Source organism: Natator depressus, chromosome 2, assembly GCF_965152275.1.
Source record: "Natator depressus isolate rNatDep1 chromosome 2, rNatDep2.hap1, whole genome shotgun sequence".
Taxonomy (NCBI): domain Eukaryota; kingdom Metazoa; phylum Chordata; order Testudines; family Cheloniidae; genus Natator; species Natator depressus.
Genome location: NC_134235.1, coordinates 126,710,598 through 126,727,092, shown reverse-complemented (window position 1 = coordinate 126,727,092; position 16,495 = coordinate 126,710,598). Strand labels below are relative to the sequence as shown.

At 40.6% G+C, this 16,495-nt stretch overlaps 1 long non-coding RNA gene across 1 annotated transcript in view; it reads left to right on the top strand.

Annotated features, from left to right (window-relative positions):
• Window positions 1-16,495, top strand: part of LOC141981544 (uncharacterized) — a 43,598-nt gene that overhangs the window by 22,768 nt on the left and 4,335 nt on the right. The gene's annotated exons all lie outside the window — the stretch shown is intronic.

Below are 16,495 nucleotides of genomic sequence, written 5' to 3'. Positions count from 1 at the left end.
GGGCATGATAGGGGTAACAAAGTGATAGAGACAGGCTGCAGGGGTTCATGTTAGGATTCTTAGAACCATAGAGGGCAGGCAGAATGGACCAGGAAAGAAAGGTCTGTAACCACTATAGAGAACATTCCTCTCCAGAATCTACATAAGAACACAAGAACGGCCATACTGGGTCAAACCAAAGGTCCATCTAGCCCAGTATCCTGTCTTCCAATAGTGGTCAATGCCTGGTGCCCCAGAGGGAATGAAAAGAAAAGGTAATCATCAAATGATCCATTCTCTGTTGCTCATTCCCAGCTTCTGGCAAACAGAGGCTAGGGACACCATCCCTGCCATCCTGGCTAATAGCCATTGATGGACCTATCCTCCATGAATTTATCTAGTTCTTTTTTTTAACCCAGTTATAGGCTTGGCCTTCACAACATCCTCTGGCAAAGAGTTCCATAGGTTGGCTGTGTGTTGTATGAAGAAATACTTCCTTTTATTTGTTTTAAACCTGCTGCCTATTAATTTAATTTGGTGGCCCCTAGTTCTTGTGTTATGAGAAGGAGTAAAAAAAACACTTCTTTATTTACTTTCTCCACACCAGCCATGGGGAACAGAACCCATGATTTCTGAGTCTCAACATTCCCTTGCTGTCTAGCATATAGCTATGAAACCTACAGGGAAAATATGTACCTCATCAGACTCTAATATAGAGGATAACTGCCTAATACTGCTATCACTTGTTCCGTTAGCTCAAGTGGTAGAGGTATGTTCTGTGCACCAAAGGTATCAACCCTGCAGATAAACCATGTGGGGAGGAAATATGGTTCCACATGATGGAATTTCTGGTTTTCAGGACTTTTTTTTTTTTATAACACAAAATATACATTAAAAATATTATGTTAAAAGACAGTCAAGGTTGCAAAATCAAGCACAAAAAAGTAAGGAAATACCAGAACTAAATTTTCCTGTGCATCTTTAATTTGCCACCTTTGTTCACATGCATTATGAGACAATTTTTAATTACATGATCACATACAATTTTTCCTAACTCTGTTTCATTCAGTGCACAGAATTGGCCTGTTCTGGGGATAAATCAGGGTTGTGTAGAGAATAAGGCTGTTGCCAGAGTTGAAAGATGTGTACTGAATGAGGCAGAGGAGAGCAGGAAAAGAAAAGATAGTTGATTACTGCCCTGGATAAATGGATTCTATCCCTGCCTCTTCCACAGAGTTCCTGTTTGATGCTAAGTAAGTAACTTAAACCAAACTTTTCACAGGTTACTGTGCACACCTGGGGCCAGATTTGCATAAGTGCTGAGCACTGACATCTACAAGTGAAGTTGAGTTGTGTGTTGAACATATTAAGTGCAATAAAAATGCTATGTACTCTGAAAAATCATACCCTAGGCATTTCAAGTTATGCACCCAAAATTAGTGAGCACTTTTGACAATGTTCACATTAATCACTCTGTGTCTCAGTTCCACATTTGTAAGATGGGAAGGACAGTGTCACCCTACCTCACACGGGTGTTGTGAAGATAAGTTCATTAATGTTTATAAAGTGCTCACATGATGAAGATGAGCACCACAGAAAAGTCCATGAAGAAATGAGCAATTCTGTATTCAGTGAACGGTTTAATAAGGTGCAGAAAGTGAGTCATAGGGCCATACATTGAATGATGAAGATAAAATTAAATGCTGAATAGCTACCAATTTAGTGTGTATTGTCTATCCTTTGCACTGACTGAGGCAGCGTTTCTGTGGAAAAACGCCACATGATCATGTAACTAAAGACTGTATAATAATGTATACACACAAGAGAGGGGGGATTAAGTTTCCAAATACAGCCTTGATATTTTGATTTTTTATAACTTTGGAATATTTTACTTTGCAACCTTTACATTCTTTACGTGTCATTTCTCTGTGTGTAATTATTACACAAATAGCTCTTCTAATCTTTTTCTCATAAATCAATCCCTCCACTCTCTGATAGTTTTTGTTGCTCTCCTCTGAACTGTCTCCAAATTTGTCAATATATTTTTGGTAGGATGCTGCTCAGAAATTAATAAAACAGTCCAAGTGCAGTACTTTTATGTTTTCTCCCTGATTCATGGGAAGATGCTTTTGTAGAAGCACTGCATATGGATATAATAAGTACACATCACATTACAACCTGTTGTCTAATTTACTGTCACACTTTCAACTGGATTTCTCCCTACTTTTTGGACAGTTTTTCCCCAGCAGTATTATCTTACATTTATTTGCTAAGCTAAATCACATTTGTTACTTTCTACCCATGTTTCTAACCCCTGAAATAGAGTCAGCATGTGAATTTCTTCATACAGATGTGGTTTTACAGTGTAATAAACATGTTATCAGCTACAGCATCTTAAAAGTCTTCAACAAACTACATTAGTAAAGTAATGACTTCATTCAGATTGGCTCATTAGCAAAAGCCATGAGTTTGAAACATGCACAGTAGGCTTAGGATGTCTGTCTTATTTCAGCCCAAACAAAATCCTACTTAGTGAAATGAACACAAAGCACAGCTTCAGGTTCTCACTTGCTTAAGAAAAAATAGTAATGAGTTCAGCAGATCTGCTGAGTTCCCAACTCTTTGCAGGCAAATACACTGCTACCTGCTGATTGCAGGGAGGGCAGATACAATAGTCCTGAAATATGCCTACATATGTTTTTCTTTCACTCGGAAGAAGAAGAAAAAGTCAGTTGCCATTTATTTAGCAGCATAGCGTACAAAAGAACCAGTTCAGCTTATTATAAGAAGCCTATCACAGAATTTTGTGCAGTAACTAACATGCTTTTTCTTCATGTATATATGAGAGTTTTTAGAAAAATGCAATCTTGGACCCACATCTTGCAAACAGTGACTACATGCTTAATTTTAAGCATGTGAGTAATTTCACTGAAGTCAATGGGAGTACTCACATGTTTGAAGTTAATCATAAACACAAGTGTCTGCATGATCTAGGTCTTATATAATTATACAGAATACCTGCCTGCACTCAAAGCAAATACTGCAATTTACTTTTGGGGCTCTGGCAACATCAGAAACCATGAAAACACAGTGTGACAGGATCCCTGGGGTACAATCTGGAATTGGGGTACCATTGTGCGCCCTTAAAGCTCCAGCCTGGGCCGACTCTCACAATGCTTTGCTAGTGACAAGCAGCAAACCCTTCTAGGCGCTGTTATCACTCAGCACAACAGCAAGTGGAGCCAAACATTTAGCTAGATTGCATGAGTGCTCCCAGAGCCCCTCACAAATCACACAGAGAAAGGCACCAGCCAATTCCCCCCAGCTCTCCAGTCTTACAACCCAGAAATGTACCAACCCAGAAGCCTGACCAGCATAAGTTTATTACCCGGTCCACTCCTCCTTCAATCTGGAAAGGTCATGCACCAGACTTTGTAACCTGAGCTGAGGCTTCCTGAGCATTTCAAGCAAAATACACTATTTTAGGCAAAGCACAAAACAGATTTATTAACTACAGAAAGAAAAAATTTAAGTGACTGTTAGTGGTAAGCAGAAAAGATCAGAGATAGTTACCAAAGAAAATAAAAGATAAGTGCACAATCTAAATATTAAACCTTATTCAACTAGGCAGTGTTTAGATCAAGCATTTTTTGCACTCCACAGGATGTCAGAGTTCGTAATGCACAGGTTTCCCTCTTAAACCAGGACCAATCTCCTCAGATGAAGCCTTCAGGCTTGTCTACACTACCTGCCGGATCCGCGGGCAGCAATTGATCCAGTAGGGGTCAATTTATTGCATCTAGTATAGACGCGTGATAAATCGACTGCTGAGCGCTCTCCTGTCAACTCCGATACTCCACCAGAACGACGAGCATAAGCAGAGTCGACAGGAGAGCATCAGCTGTTGACTTACCACAGTGAAGACACCACGGTAAGTAAATCTAAGTACGTCGACTTCAGCTAAACTATTCACGTAGCTGAAGTTGCGTATCTTAGATCAACCCCATGCGGTGCGATAGACAAGCCCTTCGTCTTCTCAGCATGCTTGTTGCTTCCTGTGTTGGTGGAGGAAGGGAAAGACAAAGGCAAGATACCACTATCTCTTATCTGTATACTCTCAGCCCATGTGTCTAGAAGACACTTGCTCAGACATGTCCCGCTGGGCTTTGCTAAGTCACCAGGTTGTGCAATCCCCGTTGTATGGTGCTTGGACAGCTGTCATTGAATTGTAAATTCCTTGATTACAACTCCCCTGCCGATTAATGGTCTTTGAAAACCCTCAGGGGTGGGGGTCCTTTGTATGTCCCTAGCAAACTTACAGCATATTTCAGGAACAACTGTACAGCAAAATCTCATAATTTCATACACACTAATGATATACATATTTGGACAGACCAACAACTTTCAGCAGATCATGACCTTTCATATATCTTACATGGCATGCTTTGTATGACATATTACAACCATATATGAATGATGAACATGGGGGTTACAAGGTGCCATTTTGAGGTATAGTGTGTCACACACAACTTATGAAGTTTACAAATGTCAAAAGAGAGTTGAAAGCAAACGTAACCCTGCATTCACCATGTTTATGAAGCCTACATATATTCCATTAGTGAAAAGAGTCAATATAATATTTTTTGTATATTTATTTCAATGTCCATCCTTTTTGGTGTACATCTTTCTCATATCACAATGAGAGTGAGGAGTTATTACATTTGGTAGAAGCAATGAAACCAGTGAGCATCATCACTTTCACTGATATCATATGAAAAATAATATTGTCTTTGTCATAAATATAAAGGAAAGGGTAACCACCTTTCTGTATACAGAACTATAAAATCCCTCCTGGCCAGAGGCAAAACCCTGTCACCTGTAAAGGGTTAAGAAGCTAAGATAGCCTCACTGGCACCTGACCAAAATGACCAATGAGGAGACAAGTTACTTTCAAAGCTGGAGGTGGGGGGAACAAAGGGTCTGTCTGTCTGTGTGATGCTTTTGCCGGGACCAGGCCAGGAATGCTCTTCAGAACTTCTGTTAAATTAGTAAGTAATCTAGCTAGAAATGCGTTAGATTTCCTTTTGTTAAATGGCTGGTAAAATAGGTTGTGCTGAATGGAATGTATATTCCTGTTTTTGTGTCTTTTTGTAACTTAAGGTTTTGCCTAGAGGGATTCTCCATATTTTGAATCTGATTACCCTGTAAGATATTTACCATCCTGATTTTACAGAGGTGATTCTTTTACTTTTTCTTTAATTAAAATTCTTCTTTTAAGATCCTGATTGCTTTTTTTCCTTGTTCTTAAGATCCAAGGGTTTGGGTCTGTGTTCACCTATGCAAATTGGTGAGGATTTTTTTATCAAGCCTTCCCCAGGAAAGGGGGTGTAGGGCTTGGGGAAATATTTTGCGGTGAAGACATTTCCAAGTGGGCTCTTTCCCTGTTCTTTGTTTAACACGGTTGGTGGTGGCAGCATAGGGTTCAAGGACAAGGCAAAGTTTGTACCTTGAGGAAGTTTTTAACCTAAGCTGGTAAGAATAAGCTTAGGGGGTCTTTCATGCAGGTCCCCACATCTGTACCCTAGAGTTCAGAGTGGGGAAGGAACCTTGACAGTCTTGCACTGGAGGTATCAGAGAAATTAAAAATATATATGTTACTAAATGACAGTGTTAATGCCACCAGCAACCACTGCAGGTCAAGCTACAAAACCTACTTCCTTTTAAACCCCTTGTTTTCATCTGCTCATAATTTTCTGAGGCATCTGCATTTTGAGTGAAATGTAACAGACCTCAGCTCTGAACCAAACTTTTTTTAAAAAAAGTTGTAAATCAGATTCTTTTGTCTGTTTTAGAAGGTAAAAAGGCCATACAGGTTTCTCATTTCAAGAATAACTGTGGCAACATCCAATTCCCCCCCCCCCACCCCCTCCACACAATTGCAGGAGTGTCTACAAATTGAAGTTTGAAATTTCAAATTTTGTCTATCAGTAGCTCTCATTGGGAAGTGTGTGCGTGAGAAGAGTTTATCAAATAAAATTAGGAATATTTGTAAAGCACAGAAACCAAATAGCTCTGGAGCAAGCAGCTAACAAAATCAGCTGGTGGAACTAAAAGAACATTTTAGCTCCAGAAGCTGAAGAACAATGCATTTCCTCCCCTTCTCATTTCTGGGAATGTTGTTCTAGAAAGAAAGAAAATGCAAAACAGTTGCTGAAGCAATGTTAAGCTTACAGAGTTCAGGCCTGACTTTCCACTTCACTTTGTATAGTCATGTACGTCTGTTCAAAATGGGTTTAAAATGTTACCAAATCAGATTGGTGGCATTTTGCAACCATTTCGCTAAGTGTAAATGACTGTCCAAGATGCAAGGCAGGGGAGAATCAGCCCCTTAAAGTAGCAAACAAATAAATAATCAGGAGATGCAAGAGTTAAGAAGTCAACTCCATTGAAGAGGGTGTGAGGACAAGATTTGGCCAAGGTTCTATAGAAAAATGTGCAATAGATGTGCTGCTCAATGTGGACTTTCTGCTGGCAGAGGCCTGCATCTTCAGTACCACTAGCAAGACCCAGGAAATTAATCTGACCCTTAATTTTTAATTCCCATTTGAAGTGTGTTGTTCTTTCCTTCCAATCAGTTATTTAAAGTTGAGTATTTTTCATTCAACCTTCAGGCAATAATGTGCCTTTGCACATCAGCAAACAATCTCAGAAAAAAAAAGGTACAGGTTTTACGCGACAGTGGGGTGCAGACTATATGGTACAACAGTTACAGTGGTTTGTCAGAACTGTAAGTGAAGCCATATATTATTATTCCCAAGCAATACTGGGGGCTGCAATCCTATGTGACCTATGGCTATTGGTGAAATTATCTATTTTCTTTTAATAAAAAGAAATCAATTGTACCAATTATGCCTATTCTCTATTATTCACCCGACATGAATTGAACTGATGACACTTACAAGCTGTTTACTTAATCAAAGATGTGACATTTTATATCAGTATATTTATCACTGAATATAGCCAACAGCCTGTAAAAAGTATTGGCTGGCATTATTGCCCTGTACCATTTTTGTCATGTTGTAGCAGGGTTACTTCCCTTGTAAAACACAAAGCAGTTAATTTACAGATCTTTATCTCTGAAGGACGTGTCTCGTTTTTTTATATACTTAGAGGGCAGGTTGAAAAGATAGTGCTGTAGACTTGGGCAGTTAAACCATAGTATACTAAAAAAGAAAACTTATTTTCCACAAGGGAAATTTGTTACTTTACAAGATGGCATTTATTTAGAATAATCCCTTTTCTAATTGATGCATTAGGAAACATCTTTGTAACATGGCAATGTTCTACCCATCAGAAGACAAAAACTTTTATTTTATTAAATGTATTGAATTTTATTTTATAAAGTATTAGGATTAGTCTGGGTATAAGAGTTCTCAAGAAAAGATTAGTTTTTTTTAATCAGGGTGTGGGAGAGGTAGAGGAGCGGGGTCTAACAGGATATATTTCTACCTCTCAGTTACTGGACTGCAAGCTAAACACCTCTCAAGGCTATTTCCTATCCTAAGTGAAATGAACAGGTGGTTTATTTTCCTGTGGACAGGTGTACAAATCACATCAATTGTGTTTTTTTCCCCATAAGGATGTGAAAGTAGCAGTTTTGGTGGTTGTATGTCATCCTGAGAGTTGACATCATGTAGACAATTGACATTCTATTATCATGTGTGATGGAACATGGCACAGGGAGGACCTTAGAGACAAGAGTGTAAATGTGATGTAATAAAGTCAATGTACTAAGCATGGCAATAACAACCAGATGTGTGTGAGAGACAGAGTTTTACACACACATACCCAGAATATTTATGTAAGAGATCAACACCAGAGAGGAGGAGGAACTGATAGGGCTAGTACGTTTTCCCAGAGGTAGCTGGAGGGAACAGGGTCTGCATCTTTCCTTCTCTCCCCACTCTCTCCCCAGAGGCTAGCAGGAATCACATAGGGTTAAGAGATCTTCCCTGCGGGAGAAAGGACACAGTTAGGGAATTTCCCATTGGATAATTTCTATTCTCCATCAGGTGTTAGGGCTACTCCCACCTACTCATAGAAAGGCTTATAAGCCCTACAAACTGACAGACACTAGCTTCTCCTGCTGCCCCTTTATATTCTCCTGCCTGATGCCCCATTTTTCACCAGCAAGCAGAGAGGAAGCTCAATTGGAAGTCAACATGAAATGTATCCTCTACTTTCAACTGAGGAGGGAGAGCTGCATTCCCATGTGCCCCACCTCCTTATTTTAACCCCTGTTCAGCATCTCTAGGTGTCTAGGCTGATGTCAAGTCAAATGCTTCTATGAGCTCACAAACTCAAAAACCTCTAGCTTGTTTGGTTGTTACCAAGGCACAGGAGTCTATGATGTCACTGGCTCAGCTCCTCTAGCTTGCTGGGCTGACTGGAAAGCACAGCTTTCTGTGAGGCTATTGGCTCAGCCCCAGTGGTTAATAATTTGATCTATATTAAAAATAGAAAAGGGAGCCCAACAACTCAGGTTGTTTTATGTCATTGTGCATATTGATGTCATATGGTAAAGTGACATAACAACTTGTGTGATGGGACATGGCATGGGGAAGAGAATCGGGCCAAAGGAATAAAAGTATCTGAAAGAAATATGAGTCCCAAAGCAGGTCCATAGCCAGCCAAACAATGGGCACAGGGAGTGTGTATGCATGTGTGTGTGTATTGTGTAGGGAAACAAACCTTGCTCTCCAAACTACCTTCTAGCATCGCTTCATCCTGTACGACTCACCCCCAACTATGGAGAGAGGTAGGAGGTCAGAGGAAAATTTCTGGACCATTTCCTTTGGATTTTAGCTAGCTAAGAGGAAGACAGATGCAGATAGGGGACTCCCAGCTTCCTGTCCACTAGGTGCCAATGATGCTGTACTTATTAGTGGGAAGGCTTGGAACCTATTAACCCCCCAACCAGGAACCAGCCCCTCCTGTTATTTCCATTCCAGATTCTGAAGCCTGATACCTCCTCACCTCACCAGTCATGAGGAAGCAGGAGTTGACAGAGCTGAGCTCCTTGAAGACCTAGAGAAGAAAAGGAAGTGGAACTCTCTGTTTTTAGTGGAGCAGAGGGGGAGCTGTGTTCCCCTGCATTTACCTGTGCTCCAACATTACTTCAACTTATTTTTCTTTTCAATGTATTTGAATTTAACATTTCTACTGAACAGCACGCTAAGCATTCTTCAAAGGAAGTGTGATATAAACAAAGTTATTATTACTATGCTACAATGGAGAAGACAAAGAAGAATATGAAAAGAAAGAAAAGAAAAAACAAAACAAAACAGGGAAAAGAAATGGGGCACAGCCGACAGACCAAACACTTGAAGGCCCTGATATTTCTTCATTCCAAAAAAGGACATTTACCATCCTTGGTTCTTCAGTCAACACAGGCAGAACATTGGGTAAAAAAAAGAAAAACAAAAGAGGATTTCAATGAAAACAAGATGTCAAATCTGAGCTTAGTGCCTATAGTCTGAACTGTATCTCGCCATCTCACCTGTCCTTACTTAAAGAAAGTAACCAAGATATTTAAAAAAAACAGATTGCTGTATCCTTATTTACATATCTAAGTAAGTAGCCTGACTTTAAAAAATGCTGTGTATGCAGCAGAATGCCCAAACGAGGCCATTTATTTAGGTGCTTAAATAAGGATATTGATGTCTTATTTTAGGCACCAATTTCTGAAAATCTTAGTCAATTTAACCCACACTGAGCATGATTAATCCTCTGACACCACATTAATAGGTGCAAATAGAGGAACCTGAATAGAAAAGAATACTATTAATAGAATTTCTATTTAAAAGAAAAAATGTACACACACACACACACACACACAATTTTGAATCCGGGCTATTCATTGTATAATTGTTGGCAGAAACGAATTGATGCTTTGATTTTTATTGGAGGTGTTTTTAAACACTTCAATTAACAACCCAGATATGGGAGCAAAAAAAACCTAAGTGCATTTTTTGTCATATTTCTATACTATCAATCTTGATCCCAAATAGGGATACCATTCTTAGGATAACAGGTATTTGATTTTCCATTTAGAGATGAATTGTGTTAAATGATGTGATGTCAGTAGAGATCTCAGTAGCGATTTTGCTGAGATGACCAGACTCACTCTCTTACAGTAGGAATGCAAGATGAATTCATGTTGGATGGTGCAAACATTTCTTTTCTCTGTTAAACTAAACCTTTATCTACTTTGACTTCTATGAGATGATGTTGAATAGAAGTTATGTGTCAGAATGGGAAATATAAACACACACTTATTCAATAAACAGTAGAGAGAAATGTATATCATTCATTAAAGAGTCATAAAATGGCAATTTTAGAGCAGCTATAAGTGGTTTATGATAAACAAATGTTGCACTCTTCTTTTTCCCTGTTATAAGGTTTATTATAAGGTTCCCAAGCCCACTAAAGCAGATTGTAAACTTTCCTTAATGTCATGCTTCCTGCTATAACATGCAGTTTCAGGGCTCTGAAGGAGAATGTTAGCAAGGGAAAGCACTAAATTAGTAGTGAAGTTAATTAGTTTAGAAGTTTCCCCCTTGAAAAATAAATTTCATTCAATACAGACTTTGCTGTGTCAGACACCATACGAAGAAGTCATAGTCATAGAGTGTAAGGCCCGAAGGGATCACTCGATCATATAGTCCCATTTCTGAATATCACAGGCCACCAATACTACCCAGCACCCACACACCAAATCCTACAATGGAAATTAGACCAAACTATTACAGCCCACAGGAGACTCGACAATTATGTGCCACAAGCAAAGAATAGAGGGGACTGAGATGCACCAGTGCTCAAGACCCCAGCAACGGCAGGGAAATGATTAAATGAGATCCATCCAGCTAATTCTAATGAGTGACCCGCACCCACTATGCTTCAGAGGAAGGTGAAAAAAACCCCAAGGTCACAGCCAGTTTTGCCTGTGGTAAAACCCTTTCCTGACCCCACATATGGATACCAGTTAGACCCTGACATGTGAGCAAGAACAATCCAACCAAGCCCCTGAGACAGAGAATACCCAGTGCCATCTCTAGGCTGGGCCCTGGGTCACTGTACCCAGTGTCCCATCTCCAGCCACAGCCATCCTTGATACTTCAGAGGAAGCAGATAGAAAAAACCTTCCCGAATACTTTGGAGGGTGGGGGAGAGAATCCCTTCCTTACCACTGCTGATAGCCAGCTGAAACCACCTGATACATGAACTTTAGGAACATGACTGTCATGGTTCCCTCCCCACTCTGAACGTTAGGGTAGAGATGTGGGGACCCGCATGAGAGATCCCCTAAGCGTATTTCTACGAGCTTAGGTTAAAAACTCCCCAAGGCACAAATTCTCCCTTGTACCTTGGATTAGGTAATGCTGCCACCACCAAATGATTTAGACAAACACAGGAAAAGGACCACTTAGAATTTCTACGCCCCCCTAATATTCCCCCAAACTCCCACACCCCCTTTCCTGAAGAGGCTTGAGAATAAACAACATGAGCACAGACCAACCTTGGGTTTTTTTAGGATTCTAAAAAAAAACCCAATCAGATTTTAAAGAAACAGAACTTTATTATAAAGAAAAAAGGTAAAAGGAGCACCTCTGTAAAATTAGGATGGAAGATAATCTTGCAGGGCAATCAGATTCAAAAACACAGGGGATTTCCCTCTGGGCCAAACTTTAAAGTTACAAAAAGAAAACCAGGCATACACCTTCCTCTCAGTACAGAGAAAATCACAAGCCAAAACAAAAATAAGCTAACGCATTCCCTTGCTAGTACTTACTAATTCTAATGGAGTTGGACTGCTTGCTTCCTTGATCTGTGTCCGACAAGCACACAGAAGAGACAGACCAAACACCCCCCCACCCCAAGATTTGAAAGTATCTTGTCCCCTTATTGGTCCTTTTGGCCAGGTGCCAGCCAGGTTACCTGAGCTTTTCAACCCTTTACAGGTAAAAGGATTTTGTGCCTCTGGCCAGGAGGGATTTTATAGTACTGTATACAGGAAGGTTGTTATCCTTCCCTTTATATTTATGACAATGACATAAACTGGAAGTGAGCCCGAGGGCTGTTAAGCCCTGCCTCCAGCATCATAAGCAACCCCATCATACACAGGACCTAACCGGATCAGCCACACCATCACCGATTCATTCATCTGCACGTCCACCAATGTAATATATGCCATCATGTGCCAGCAATGCCCCTCTGCTATGTACATCGGCCAAACTGGACAGTCCCTACGTAAAAGGATAAATGGACACAAATCAGATACCTGTAGGAGAACACTTCAATCTTGCTGGACACACAATAGCAGATTCAAAGGTAGCCATCCTGCAGCAAAAAAACTTCAGGACCAGACTTCAAAGAGAAACTGCTGAGCTTCAGTTCATTTGCAAATTTGACACCATCAGCTCAGGATTAAACAAAGACTGTGAATGGCTAGCCAACTACAAAAGCAGTTTCTCCTCCCTTGGTGTTCACACCTCAACTGCTAGAAGAGGGCCTCATCCTCCCTGATTGAACTAACCTTGTTATCCCTAGCCTGATTCTGGCTTGCATATTTATACCTGCCTCTGGAAATTTCCACTACGTGCATCCAACAAAGTGGGTATTCACCCACGAAAGCTCATGCTCCAATACGTCTGTTAGTCTATAAGGTGCCCCAGGATTCTTTGCCACTTTTACAGATCCAGACTATCACGGCTACCCCTCTGAAGCTATATTCCATATTATCATTGTTACTGAAAATTGAAGCAAAGTAGTCATTTAGTTTTGGGGACATACCTAGATTCCCTTTAATTTCCTTCCCATCCACATTGCATAGTTGCCCAACCTCATCCTTCCTTATTCTCCTTTTATTTATATAACTAAAAGCCTCTTGTTATTTACTGTAATCTCCTTGACAAGAGTTAATTCACCTTGACTTTTAGCAATTCTCACTTTATTCCTACATTTTTGAACATCCACAATGTAGCTTTCTTTGCTGATCAACCAATTTTCTCATTCCGCAAAGGTTCTCTGCTTACTCCTAATAACCTTTTTGAGGTGATTATTCATTGAGGTGGGTCTGGAACCTTTTCCTATAAGTTTTTTCCCCTCTTTCTTGGGATGAATATTTCAGACATTTTTTGGATAGTTGATCTGAGGAAATTCCATACCTCCTCCACAGTTAAGTCCCTGAGCTTCTCAATCCAGCTGACTTTTTTAATCAATTCCCTAAATTTCTGAAAGTCTGCTCTTTTGACATGAAAAATCGTAATTGGCAACCTAGTTTTGATTATCCTTCCATTTAATCGAAGATGAATCAACTCATGATCACCCAAGGTTATTTCTTATAACCAGCTTTTGTATGATGTCCTCACTATATAAGAAAACCAAGCCTAAAATTGCATTCCTCTTGTTGGTGCAGTGAGAATTTGATGAAGAAAATATCCAATGATCACATTAAGGAATAACTGGGTCCTACTAGTATTAGTTGCATTTATTCTCCAATCCATATTCCGAAAGTTAAAGTATCACATTATGACATAATTCCCTAAAGTATGTATCTCTTCTAATAACATAAAGGAGGTCAGTATCCATATCTGAGTCTGACCCTGGTGGTCTATAACAGACCACTAACACTACCCCAACAGAATCTGTTTTACAATCATTCCCCAAAGTGATTTTGACACAGACAGATTCTGTTTTTGTCCATACCATCCATTTGTATTTCTTTACAGTTTATTCTTCATTGATGTACAATGCTACCCTACACTCTTTACCCTGATTCTTATATTTCCTGAACTGCATTTGCCCTATATTCCACTTATGAGTGTTATTCCAGCATGTTTCTGTAATCCCTATAATATCCAGTTTGACTCCCTGCACCAGTAGTTCCAGTCCCTCCATTGTATTGCCCAAACTCCTTGAATTTGTGTACAAACATTTCAGTTGTTTCCCCTCGGATCTTGCCCAGTTTTCTACACTGCGGTGTTCCATTATCCTTTACTACAGCTGCATAATCTCTAGTCTCTCCCAATCTTCTCCCCTATCTCATAGTTTAAAGCCCTTCTTTTCAATCATGCCAGCCTTGATTCCAGAAGATTAATACCCTAGGTACTCAAGTGGCATCGATCAGTTGAGAAGACCCTTTTCTGTAAATGCCTCCCAATGGTTAATCATTTTAAACCTTTCTCATCACACCAGTCCTTGAGCCATCTCTTGCTCTTCATTATCTTGTCACTCCTTTGCTCTCCTTCTCTAGCAACCAGAAGTAATCAGCTGAAAATCTAATGAGTTTCCATTTCTTTAAGCATCTTACTCAGCCAAGCATAGTCATCCTTGATCCATTCTAGTGGGAATCTAGTAGAATTATTCCTGATATGGAGTCGAATCTGTGGATTTTTCTTCACTCCATCAGGATCCTCTTCAGCCTCAGATCCTTATCTCAGATCATTGGTCCTGGCAGACAACAAACTCTTCCATTCTCTGGATCTGGTCTGATGACAGGCCTGTCAATTCTTCCGAGTATGGAGTCCCTGATCACATAGATTTGTTTCTTGCAGTGTTATTATGCATCTGTTTTATGTTCTCTCTCACAGTCCCCTATACATCATCCTCATTTTCCTTAGGCTCTGTAGTGATTCACTTCCCTTCTTTTTCTTTCTCGCTACCCCATCTTCTGCCTATTTCTCCTCCTCATTCCCCAGGACAGCAAACCTGTTACTCAACTTAATTTCACCGCCAGTAGCTGGTCCCTCCTTCTGCATTGACCTCAGGGTCATGCTGACCTATGGATCACCCTCCTCTTCGGGCAGTCCTCCCTGCAGGTCCTTTCATTCGGCAAATGTCCGCAAATCTTGAATTATCTGTACCATCTCTTCTCTCCTGCATTATACCTTGAAATATCCATCTGAACTCCATCATTGTCTTCAGCTATGTGTCTAATCCTTGACTATTCTCTGCCATGAGGTCTATCAGGAAACATTTTATGCATCAATAGCTTCCATCAGATACCTTCTTGAATATGATGTAAATCCTGCAGCTTCTGTATCCAACCATCTTCTTTCTCTCCTCTTCTCCTATGGCCACTTCTAGTGCTGCCTCAGTAGCCATCATTGTCTACTCTTCCTAGACCCTATTACTAGAGAAAGTCATATTTTGTAAAGTTTATTGGCTCCTGCATAGCCAAAAATGAAGGGCTCCATCTTACAAACATTTAGGAATGCATTTAACTTCATTCATAGGAGTTATTTGTGTCTGTAAAATAAGCAGATGGCTCTATAAAAAGAGTATGTGAATCATACCAAATTATATTTGTTTTCTGATGTGCCCTAATGAGGATTTGTATCAGATAATATAACTTACTTCTACTTGTCACGTATACCTGAATTTGAACAATAAGTGAAAAGGTTATTCTCTAACAACCCAGGTTGCCCCACATGAAATTTGTTCACACCCTCAAGATTATAATTCAATCATTGATATACACCATGGATTAGATTATACCGATTAAGAGGCAGAGTCATGCAGGAGAGGGAAGAAGGTGAAACACCTGAGCAGTATGCCTGGAGGCACTGTGTTTTAGGTGTAATGCCTTTCTTGCATGCTATGGGAAATGCATCAACATATTGCCCACCTGAGACATTCAGTGTGGCTGGCAGCACTAGCCACTCTGTGTTGTTTTCCTTAATAAGATATAGAGACCTTTGTAGGATTCATAAAGGTTTATGCGCTTGGCAACGTTCAGGGCACACCCGGAGTGTTGTGTAGGAGCAGTGCACACACTGCTCCATCCAAGGGCATCAACCTTGGAATCTTGCCAAGATGATATGAACCATGGGAAGCCTCCCAGGACTGGGCTCAAGGCCCGAGAGCAAGGAATGTGGTAGATAGAAATTGGTAAATAAGAATGTTAAACAAAGCCAGTGTATTCCTTTTATCTGTTGGAGAATGTAATGCGCGGGGGGAGAGAGAGAGAATAAAGGGGAAGGTGGAAAGCTGACAGGAGAAGCCCGTTAGCAGAGACCAGCCTGCTTGCTTGCTAAAAGCTGTGTTCTGTCTTGTCATTGAACCGCCACAACTGGCGCCCAAACGTGGGGCCCTCAGCACTCACCTCGCCCAGCAAGGGTTTCAGATGCGTCACTCATCCGCTTTGTGGATCCCGGTGAGTATTTTTCATTGTGGTAAGTATGGGAAGCTCCCTCTCTGCTTTGCAAGTGCAACACCGCAATGAGCTACAGTATTTGCTGCGTAAGGCTCAGCATGACTGCCCCACTCGAGAACTCACTCTCCTGCTACAGGAGGTGAGTGCCCAATGCCCATGGTACCCTGAAGCCGGAACCCTTAAGCTAGCGGACTGGGAGCGGTTGGGCCAGACATTGCACAAAGAGCCTCGGGCGTCCGTGCAGGCTTTACATGCCTGGCACCTCTGCCGCGACGCGATACAGCGTGTCGCCCCGGACAG